The 12,013-nt window shown below is 45.3% G+C and overlaps 1 long non-coding RNA gene across 1 annotated transcript in view; it reads right to left on the bottom strand.

The window, feature by feature from the left end:
- Nucleotides 1–588: 588 nt before the first annotated feature.
- LOC137522453 (uncharacterized) overlaps nucleotides 589–12,013 on the bottom strand; it is a 45,564-nt gene continuing 34,139 nt past the window's right edge. Inside the window, exon 3 of the long non-coding RNA XR_011022300.1 lies at nucleotides 589–670. This is a non-coding gene — a long non-coding RNA (uncharacterized lncRNA). The remainder of the gene's footprint in view (nucleotides 671–12,013) is intronic.

Genomic DNA, 12,013 nt, shown 5'->3' with positions numbered 1-12,013 from the left:
GTGACCTAACCTAAATGTAAAACCTTGGGAGCAGCTAAGCAAAAACATGTGTAACTTACATTTGGTTGAACAGCGAGGAGGACTCCGCCAGCCTAACCACTAAGGCTGCATCTGAAATGACCACCAGCTCAGTGTGCAGCACCTAAATAGATTTTCTGCACACTTCGCATTCAATTCAGATGCAAATCTGCTACTACTTATCATGCAAACTCATCCATCAGTAAAAGGTAGAAAGAAGTATCCTGGCACCAACAGCAGCAGTAATGCTAGTACACCTTTAATACATCCCCAAACCGCTTGACATACAGGTAAAGCCTAACAGCCGTTTCACAGGAAAAACCTGCTTCTTCAGAGGCAACCAATAGCAAAGTGTCACAGAAACGAACATTCTTAAATACAATACAATAAGGTTAACCGGCTTACCACACCTCTTTCAACCGCCCCACCACCGAGCGTGCATTCGTATCAGCGCACCGCCCCGAGCCACTAGCTCCATGCATAGTCCAGTGAGTCACTTCCGGGTGGATCGTTCAGGCGTTCGCCTGATTGGTTGTTGGGGTGTCACATGACTACCCCATCACTTCCGCCCGTTCGCAGTAGCTAATGGTATCGGTGAAGGGAGGAGTCGGCGTCTAGTAACCTAGTCGACCGGAGAGGCAGCGTGGCGAGCCTGGAATTACAAAACAAAACAGAGAACAGCCTTATTAAAAGCAATATACACAAAGCAGCATTAAAACCAACATTTGCAGATATAAATATGCAGAGTAATCATATAGAGGAGCCTAATCAGCCTAATATATAGAAATAGGATAGAAAGTGAAGGGGGAATCAGAATGGAGCAGCAACGTTCAGCCTACACCCTTCAAATTCCTGGAACTTTGCTGAACTACACTAGAGTTCAACATGACCATTATAGGGAAATATTTCCCCGAGCAGTGCGACCTCAAACACGTAAGGTCGTCATCCTTCCATGAAATTCGGGTGACAGTGAAGCGTAACCTTATGTTTCACTTAAGGCTAAAAAAAGAGAGACGGGAAAAAGGAAATGCAATATACTAATGGTATCCCAGACCCTTCCCTGGATGACGACCTTACATGTTTGAGGTCGCACTGCTCGGGGAAATATTTCCCTATAATGGTCATGTTGAACTCTGGACTATGCATGGAGCTAGTGGCTCGGGGCGGTGCGCTGATACGAACGCACGCTCGGCGGTGGGGCGGTTGAAAGAGGTGTGGTAAGCCGGTTAACCTTATTGTATTGTATTTAAGAATGTTCGTTTCTGTGACACTTTGCTATTGGTTGCCTCTGAAGAAGCAGGTTTTTCCTGTGAAACGGCTGTTAGGCTTTACCTGTATGTCAAGCGGTTTGGGGATGTATTAAAGGTGTACTAGCATTACTGCTGCTGTTGGTGCTCGGATACTTCTTTCTACCTTTTACTGATGGATGTTGGTTTACTGATCTGGAGGCACGACTAGAGCCACCTGCTACCCCCTACCTGTCTGCGGTCTATGATCGTCTTGTGCCAATCAACCTCTACCTCTAGTTGATCATGCAAACTCAGGAGGAGGATGTAAACCTGACAGCAACTGATATATTTCAGTTCTGACAAAATCTTGTCAAAAATGGAAGAAATCGTTGTCAGAAGAAAATGGTAAACTTCTGAGAGGAACAGACAGTGAGATAAGTATGTAATATACATTTGCAGGTACATCATATGTTTATTTTAAATAATTTTACTTGGTTCAGGTTCACTTTAAGTTGGATACATTTTTCATTATTTCCATTCCTGTACTAGGTCATCTGACAGATTATTTTACCCCACGATTAAGCACATCAGTGTGCATGGGCATGCTGCCCAGGGACCCAGCGTTGCAAGGCGAGAGTGCTATCCACCATACCACCATGTTGGTGGAGTAGTTGATAGCACTCTCGCTTTGCAGCACTGGGTCTCCAATTTGAATTCCAGCCAGAGCACTACCTGCAAGAATATGTTGTATGTTCTCCCTATGTTTACGTGGGTTTCCTCCAGGCATTCCGTGTTTTTCACAGTAAGAAGAAAAACTTGCTCAACTGCGTAAAAACTTTTTTCACCTGGGAGTCGACCAGTCCACACCCGGACCCCAGGGGGTGTCAATGACCAGACTGAATTTGAAGAAAAATGGCTGGGTCTCTACCTGGATTTTATGCAAAAATGCTTAAAGTTTATTATACCATAGCAAAAATACACACAACGTTTCGGCCTGCGGCCTGTATCAAGTGTTAAAACAGACTGAGCAAATGCTCACATTTAAGCCATACAATGTATCACAAAACACACCCCAAAGGGGTGTGCACAAACTTAATAAGAGAGATTTAAAGGGCAAGACACAAAATCCAAAAAGCATTTTAGGCTGAATTCCTCATTTATTCCATTTGGAACATACGTATCCAACTTATTAATCCACCTACTTTCCCTTTGAAGGAGGATGGTTTCATTGTCCATTCCCTCACCTGCAGTGACCTTCTCAAGTACACACCAGCGTAAGTCACCCACCACATGGTTCAATTCGTAAAAATGTCTACCTAAAGGGGAATCAAAATGTTTTTCAGGATCATTCACATATTTCTTGTACAAGCTAAAATTGCTGCAATGCTCATTAAGTCTCATTCTGATAGGCCTAGAGGTTTGTTCCACGTAGCCCATCCCACAGGGGCACTTCAAAAAATAAACCACATTGGAAGTAAGACAAGAAAAATTACCGTTCAAATTAATCTTAGTGCCCCTCCTGGGATGGGCCACGCTGTAGACCCGGCCATTTTTCTTCAAACTCTGTGTTCCTCCTACATCCCAGAAAACATACGGATATATGTTCACTGGCTTCCCCCTACATTTGCCCTAGATTACAATTAATATATTGATTCACTATAACAAATAGTGTGCCTTATCAGAGTTAACATGCCTTATCAGAGTTAGTGTGCCTTTTTAGAGTAGCATAGCGAGCACATTATTCCCTGCACTTTGATTCGCCCAGCAGGCTGCCTGTCAAGTTTTCTGTCAAGTGACAGGCAGCCTAATGGGCCAATTAACCACTTAACGACCGCACCCAGCCGATGGGCGGCGGCAAAGACCAGGCCCAAACGACCGCAATACGCCCATCGGCGGGGGCGGCTGCGGGAGTGGCTGTGCGGCGATCGCGTCATTCGTGACGCGATCAGCCGCCGGGGACTGGCTCCGCCCACCGTTCGTTGTAACCCGCCGGCCGTTCGGAAGCGCCGGCGGGTTACTAGCACCCGGATCGCCGCATGTAACAAGTATAATAGGCTTTGTAATGTATACAAAGCCTATTATACTGGCTGCCTCCTGCCCTGGTGGTCCCAGTGTCCGAGGGACCACCAGGGCAGGCTGCAGCCACCCTAGTCTGCACCCAAGCACACTGATTTCCCCCTCCCCTGCCCCCTGATCGCCCACAGCACCCCTCAGACCCCCCCCTGCCCACCCCCCAGACCACTGTTTGCACCCAGTCACCCCCCTAATCACCCATCAATCACTCCCTGTCACTATCTGTCAACGCTATTTTATTTTTAAGTCCCTAATCTGCCCCCTACTCCCTCCTGATCACCCCCCCACCCCTCAGATTCTCCCCAGACCCCCCCCCCCCCAGACCCCCCCCCCCCGTGTACTGTATGCATCTATCCCCCCTGATCACCTGTCAATCACCTGTCAATCACCTGTCAATCACCCGTCAATCACCCGTCAATCACCCCCTGTCACTGCCACCCATCAATCAGCCCCTAACCTGCCCCTTGCGGGCAATCTGATCACCCACCCACACCAATAGATCGCCCGCAGATCCGACATCAGATCACCTCCCAAATCCATTGTTTACATCTCTTATCTCCTCTAAACACCCACTAATTACCCATCAATCACCCCCTATCACCACCTGTCACTGTTACCCATCAGATTAGACCCTAATCTGCCCCTTGCGGGCACCCAATCACCCGCCCACATGCTCAGATTGCCCTCAGACCCCCCCCTTATCAATTCGCCAGTGCAATATTTACATCTGTTATTCCCTGTAATAACCCACTGATCACCTGTCAATCACCCATCAATCACCCCCTGTCACTGCCACCCATCAATCACCCCCTGTCACTGCCACCCATCAAACAGCCCCTAACCTGCCCCTTGCGGGCAATCTGATCACCCACCCACACCAATAGATCGCCCGCAGATCCGACATCAGATCACCTCCCAAATCCATTGTTTACATCTCTTATCTCCTCTAAACACCCACTAATTACCCATCAATCACCCCCTATCACCACCTGTCACTGTTACCCATCAGATTAGACCCTAATCTGCCCCTTGCGGGCACCCAATCACCCGCCCACACGCTCAGATTGCCCTCAGACCCCCCCTTATCAATTCGCCCGTGCAATATTTACATCTGTTATTCCCTGTAATAACCCACTGATCACCTGTCAATCACCCATCAATCACCCCCTGTCACTGCCACCCATCAATCACCCCCTGTCACTGCCACCCATCAAACAGCCCCTAACCTGCCCCTTGCGGGCAATCTGATCACCCACCCACACCAATAGATCGCCCGCAGATCTTCTCTCCTCTAAACACCCACTAATTACCCATCAATCACCCCCTATCACCACCTGTCACTGTTACCCATCAGATTAGACCCTAATCTGCCCCTTGCGGGCACCCAATCACCCGCCCACACCTCAGAACGCCCTCAGACCCCAGCCCTGATCACCTCGCCAGTGCATTGCTTGCATCTATTTCCCCCCTCTAATCACACCTTGAGACACCCATCAATCACCTCCTGTCACCCCCTAGCACACCTACCCATCAGATCAGGCCCTAATTTGCCCCGTGTGGGCTCCTGATCACTCGGCCAAACCCTCAGATCCCCCTCAGACCCCCTTCCGATCACGTCCCCAGTGCATTGATTGCATCTATTTTCCCCTCTAACCGCCCCCTGAGACACCCATCAATCACCTCCTGTCACCCCCCTAGCACTCCTATCCATCAGATCAGGCCCAATACATCCTGTCATCTAAGAGGCCACCCTGCTTATGACCGCTTCCACAAAATTTGCCCCCTCATAGACCACCTGTCATCAAAATTTGCAGATGCTTATACCCCTGAACAGTCATTTTGAGAAATTTGGTTTCCAGACTACTCACAGTTTTGGGCCCGTAAAATGCCAGGGCAGTATAGGAACCCCACAAGTGACCCCATTTTAGAAAGAAGACACCCCAAGGTATTCTGTTAGGTGTATGATGAGTTCATAGAATATTTTATTTTTTGTCAAAAGTTAGAGGAAATTGGATTTTTATTGTTTTTTTCACAAAGTGTCATTTTTCACTAACTTGTGACAAAAAATAAAATCTTCTATGAACTCACCATACCCCTAACGGAATACCTTGGGGTGTCTTCTTTCTAAAATGGGGTCACTTGTGGGGTTCCTATACTGCCCTGGCATTTTAGGGGCCCTAAACCGTGAGGAGTAGTCTAGAATCCAAATGCCTCAAAATGACCTGTGAATAGGACGTTAGGCCCCTTAACGCACCTAGGTTGCAAAAAAGTGTCACACATGTGGTATCGCCGTACTCAGAAGAAGTAGTATAATGTGTTTTGCGGTGTATTTTTATACATACCCATGCTGGGTGGGAGAAATCTCTCTGTAAATGGACAATTGTGTGTAAAAAAAATCAAATAATTGTCATTTACAGAGATATTTCTCCCACCCAGCATCTGTATGTGTAAAAATACACCCCAAAACACATTATACTACTTCTCCTGAGTACGGCGGTACCACATGTGTGGCACTTTTTTGCACCCTAAGTGCGCTAAGGGGCCCAAAGTCCAATGAGTACCTTTAGGATTTCACAGGTCATTTTGCGACATTTGGTTTCAAGACTACTCCTCACGGTTTAGGGCCCCTAAAATGCCAGGGCAGTATAGGAACCCCACAAATGACCCCATTTTAGAAAGAAGACACCCCAAGGTATTCCGTTAGGAGTATGGTGAGTTCATAGAAGATTTTATTTTTTGTCACAAGTTAGCGGAAAATGACACTTTGTGAAAAAAAACAATTAACATCAATTTCCGCTAACTTGTGACAAAAAAAAAAATCTTCTATGAACTCACCATACTCCTAATGGAATACCTTGGGGTGTCTTCTTTCTAAAATGGGGTAATTTGTGGGGTTCCTATACTGTCCTGGCATTTTAGGGGCCCTAAACCGTGAGGAGTAGTCTTGAAACGAAATTTCTCAAAATGACCTGTGAAATCCTAAAGGTACTCATTGGACTTTGGGCCCCTTAGCGCAGTTAGGGTGCAAAAAAGTGCCACACATGTGGTATCGCCGTACTCAGGAGAAGTAGTATAATGTGTTTTGGGGTGTATTTTTCCACATACCCATGCTGAGTGGGAGAAATATCTCTATAAATAGACAATTGTGTGTAAAAAAATAAAAAAATTGTCATTTACGGAGATATTTCTCCCACCCAGCATGGGTATGTGTAAAAATACACCCCAAAACACATTATACTACTTTTCCTGAGTACGGCAATACCACATGTGTGGCACTTTTTTGCAGCCTAACTGCGCTAAGGGGCCCAAAGTCCAATGAGCATCTTTAGGCTTTACAGGGGTGCTTACAATTAGGCACCCCCCAAAATGCCAGGACAGTGAACACACCCCACAAATGACCCCATTTTGGAAAGTAGACACTTCAAGGTATTCAGAGAGGAGCATAGTGAGTCCGTGGCAGATTTCATTTTTTTTTTGTCGCAAGTTAGAAGAAATGGAAACTTTTTTTTTTTTGTTGTTGTTGTCACAAAGTGTCATTTTCTGCTAACTTGTGACAAAAAATAAAATCTTCTATGAACTCACCATGCCTCTCACTGAATACTTTGGGATGTCTTCTTTCCAAAATGGGGTCATTTGGGGGGTATTTGTACTATCCTGGAATTTTAGCCCCTCATGAAACCTGACAGGTGCGCAGAAAAGTCAGAGATGCTTGAAAATGGGAAAATTCACTTTTGGCACCATAGTTTGTAAACGCTATAACTTTTACCCAATCCAATAAATATACACTGAATGGGTTTTTTTTTATCAAAGACATGTAGCAGAATAACTTTCGCACTCAAATGTATAGGAAATTTTACTTTATTTGAAAAATGTCAGCACAGAAAGTTAAAAAAGTCATTTTTTTTGACAAAATTCATGTCTTTTTTGATGAATATAATAAAAAGTAAAACTCGCAGCAGCAATCAAATAGCATCAAAAGAAAGCTGTATTAGTGACAAGAAAAGGAGGTAAAATTCATTTAGGTGGTAGGTTGTATGACCGAGCATTAAACCGTGAAAGCTGCAGTGGTCTGAATGGAGAAAAAGGCTCTGGTCCTTAAGGGGCGAAAAGACTGTGGTCCTGAAGTGGTTAAAGTGTGGGGATAATGTCCTTTAAAGTGATTGGACCCGCAGAGGCTCAGGGAAGAACGAGTGGAGCTCTCGTCATTGCCAATTAACAGGCATAAGTTCCTAGCGCTCGCTATGCTACTCTGATAAGGCACATTAACTCTGATAAGGCATGTTACCTCTGATTAGGCACGCCATTTGTTATAGTGAATCAACCCCATAGTGCTGTTCTAGGCAGGGCCGGATTTCTGGCAAGGCCACATAGGCCATGGGCTAGGGCACCAGAAGTTTAGGGGGCGGCTCAGTGAGGGGCAGGAAAGCTGTTCTATGCAGTCATCCCTATCTACAAGAACAGCTTTAACATTTGAACTCTCTGTCCTGTACTTGTGCTGTCCCTGCAAGACCTGTAAGCTCTATCCTGCAGGTATACATCAGCCTAACTCTCATGGTGACGCAATGGGTCCATCATTAATGAGATGGCAAGCATAACATAGAATTTCAAAACATAACTTATAATCTATACACGTATTACTAAAATAGCTATTGTCTGTGACACCAATGATGGAAAGTAAGAAGAATTCTCATTGGGGCACACAGAGATAACAACCATACAGATGGTATAGTTGGCCTTGGGCGGTAAAAAGTACAAATCCGGCCCTGGTTGTAGGGATTAGATTGTGAACCTCTCTAAAGGACAGTTAGTGACAAGCCAATATACTCTGTACAGCACTGCTGAAGATGTTAGCACTATAGAAATACTAAATAATAACAATAGTGTGAAACAAATTGGTTCCTAGATGCCTGACTGTTTTCATTTGCACAGACTGCTCCAGTCAGCATTTGCTTGAAGTTTTTCTCATTTGTGGAACTTTCTCTCCTTGTAATCAATGACCTTTCATTTCTAACCACTAATGAAGTCCCTCTTTAGTCATTTGTACGTGTTGCAAGCACTGAGATTCTGAGAAATGTGATCACCTTGGAGTTATAATCTGAAGTGTTGAATACTGCAGTGCACCTTCCCTTGTCTGCAGGCAGGATGGTGATGTTTGTGTCCCTGTTGAGCAATGTTAGTACTTTCTGTTGCTGCATGGCTAACCTTGACGGCGGTGCTCTAGCCCTCGCTAAGACGGCTGATGCTTTCAGGCAGAGTTGCTCAACCTCATCCCTTTATTTAAATGTTACGGGTGGCTGATTTTTTTGGGTTGTGATCAAATTCAATGCTGGAACATGCTGGGCTGTCACAGCAAAGTTTAACTCCTTGGCTAGGACATCCTATTCTGGGTAAGTACGTTTTGTTTCAGAAGGTTTCTTTATCCACTGATCCTTGTTGTTCTGGAATCATAATCTTTTCTGCTGTTTTGTTTGCAGTAGTAATGCTGAACTTGTTCATTTGTCTCTCCTTGCCTTTGGTGTGTTGGGCTAGCTGGACACGCTCTGTAAGCCTCAGCACCTCTTCTGCAATCACAGCAGGTATTCTAGATGTCAACATAGTGTAAAACTGTCCACTTTCTCCTTCAGCGCCTCAGTGGGCCGTATCTTAGACCTTCATTAAGCAGTTTTTTTAGGGTCTTCTTAAAAGATATAATTGGCCCTTTGAACCTTTTCTAGACTCTTTCACTCATTAGAGTTAAAAAGTTTACTCTAGGAGTGATTAAATATCTTATAGAATAAAGAATGGTGTCCAGTTGGAGGAAGGAACATTATGTTGATATACCATGACCTGGATAAATGGGAGCCTTTAGGCCACTTTTTTACGTAGTTTTTTTTGCATTGCATATGACCCTATGGCAGAGTGCACTGACAGGGTCATATGCATAGCACCGCCCCGCGCTCAGTGATGTACTCCCAGCTGGGCAGGAAGTACGTCACTGGGATTCCTGTTGGTCCGTGCATGGGCGCTGCAATACACCGCGCTCTGTCGTTTACACTACGTGCGTCGCCCATAGACTTCCATTACCCCAAGCACTGAGCATTCAGCATGGTGCTTGGGGTAATGCGCTGTTGCCCTTGTGTTGGCTCAGATACTTCCGGCACCCCGCAAGGGACCACAATAAATGTGATAGACTTTCATTGCTTTTGTGGCCTCTTGTGGCAAAATAGGTTAAAGCTCCGCAGGTTTAGCCTGCTAGAGTAAAAGGGGCCTTATAGAAGAAAAAAAAAGACTTGACTTAAAAAAAGGAACCCGTAAATCAATTAGTCCAACTTTTCCATGCTACGGATGTGATTTGACTTCCATTGGGACTGCCCTCTCCCTCTCCTCCACTATATGTCATTTGTAAACATAAATGGCAGAACCTCTGTAAATAAAGAAACACTCTGTCCTACTCAAGAGGACAGAAGTCACAATTTATTTTATTTATTTATTTACCGTATATTCCGGCATATAAGACGACTGGGCGTATAAGACGACCCCCCAACTTTTCCAGTTAAAATATAGAGTTTGGGATATACTCGCCGTATAAGACTACCCCTCTTCCAATGCACACCAAATTAAAAATAAAAAAAAAATCATGTACTGGTGCTGTGTATGAACAGATACTAGTGCTGTACTGTATGTGTTATCCAGTATATAACAGTATATAGTCAATTGACTTGTTGCATTGGTCAGCTCTCCTTAAGTAGACTGGTCAGCTCTCCTTATCTACCAGTTTATCAGAGCGGTATGGAAGAATAGATTGCGCTCCCTCAGCAGGGAGATCTAAGTGGCGGTAACAGGATAGGGCGTATCACCCGGCATCAATGACACCCGGCGTATAAGACGACCCCCAACTTTTCAGAAGATTTTCAAGGGTTAAAAAGTAGTCTTATACGCAGGAATATACAGTAAGTATTTATATAGCACAGACATATTACGCAGCGCTGTACAGAGTATATATTGTCTAGTCACTAACTGTCCCTCAGAGGGGCTCACAATCTAGTCCCTACTATAGGCATATGTCTATGTATGTATTGTGTAGTGTTTGTAACGTAGTCTAGGGCCAATTTATGGGGAAGCCAATTAACTTATCTGTATGTTTTTGGGATGTGGGAGGAAACCAGGGTTCCTGGAGGAAACCCATACAGACAGGGGGAGAACATACTTGCAGATGTTGACCTGGCTGGGATTCGAACTGGGGACACAGAGCTGCAAGGCGAGAGCGCTAACCACTACGCCACTGTGCTGCCCATAGCCACAATTCCATAGCCACAATTCCATAGCCACAGAGAATAATTACCACTGGCCACCACTTTGTGCAGTGGAGTTCCCCTGGAACTATGCATCCACCATCTTTGTTTATAAGCGATATACAGTAGAGGGAGCAGCCAAACTCACTAGGGAAATCACTCAGTCCGCAGTTTCCTGTTTCAAAACTTTTAAAAATTTGACAAACATAATACAATTTATGTTCTCTCTTCTTTACATAACTATACTTATTACAACAAAGGCAATTCCTTTTTTCACTACATCTTTTGTAAATAGTAAATCCTAACAATTGAGGCATGTCAGAGCAGTCAACACGGGAAAGTATCTTGTACTGATGTTAGCAATACATCAACAATATACTTAAAGCCCTAGTTCCCCCACCTGCATTTTTCCTTGCTAGCAAAGGTGAGCAGGAGACAGTGACATTATTCCAACAATTTTAGTCTTTGATGCAGTTCCTCCAGAGAACTGGAACATCTGTATGGCTGATATTCTGGTGAAACACCCCCCCCCCCCCCCCAGTGTGATGTCAGGGAAATTGGCCCTGACAGTTATCTGTCTGTGAACCTCGTTGCATTGTGGAAAATAACGGTTGTTTCCAACTGCCAAGCAAGCAGTATCTCCCTCTGTGCATAGAACTGTCAGTAAACAAACATTCCGCTGAGATCACCTGGCAGGACTAAACATGTTGCCTCCTATGATACATTTCTGAATGTAAAATAGGAGAGCAAAGATTTACAATGGGCAGACACTGAGTAAATAATATATAAATGGATATTTAAATTTTTTTTTTTTATTCATGTTGTATTTTTCACTACAGTTTCTCTTTATAGTTAACCACCTTAGCGGTATGGACGAGCTCAGCTCGTCCATTACCGCCGGTGGCTGCCGCTCAGGCCCTGCTGGGCCGATTTGCTCCCCGTAAAAAGCAGCACACGCAGCCGGCACTTTGCCAGCCGCGTGTGCTACCTGATCGCCACCGCAGCGCGGCGATCCGCCGCGTGCAGCGGCGAAAGAGGGTCCCCCCAGCCGCCCGAGCCCTGCGCAGCCGGAACAAACAGTTCCGGCCAGCGCTGAGGGCTGGATCGGAGGCGGCTGACGTCAGGACGTCGGCTGACGTCCATGACGTCACTCCGCTCGTCGCCATGGCGACGAGCAAAACGAAACAAGGAAGGCCGCTCATTGCGGCCTTCCTTGTTACTGCGGATCGCCGGAGGCGATCAGAAATATGGGATAGGAGCGCCCTCTAGTGGGCTTTCATGCAGCCCACTTTTAGTTGGCTGCATGAAATAGTTTTTTTTTTATTAAAAAAAAACTCTCCCGCAGCTGCCCTGGCGATCTTAATAGAACGCCAGGGTGGTTAAATACCAGTAAGCAGGAATGCAAAGACAAGGAGGCCATTT

This window comes from Hyperolius riggenbachi, chromosome 6, assembly GCF_040937935.1.
Source record: "Hyperolius riggenbachi isolate aHypRig1 chromosome 6, aHypRig1.pri, whole genome shotgun sequence".
Taxonomy (NCBI): Eukaryota; Metazoa; Chordata; class Amphibia; order Anura; family Hyperoliidae; genus Hyperolius; species Hyperolius riggenbachi.
Note: the sequence above shows the minus strand (reverse complement) of the source record. Positions and strands in the feature narration are given on the sequence as shown.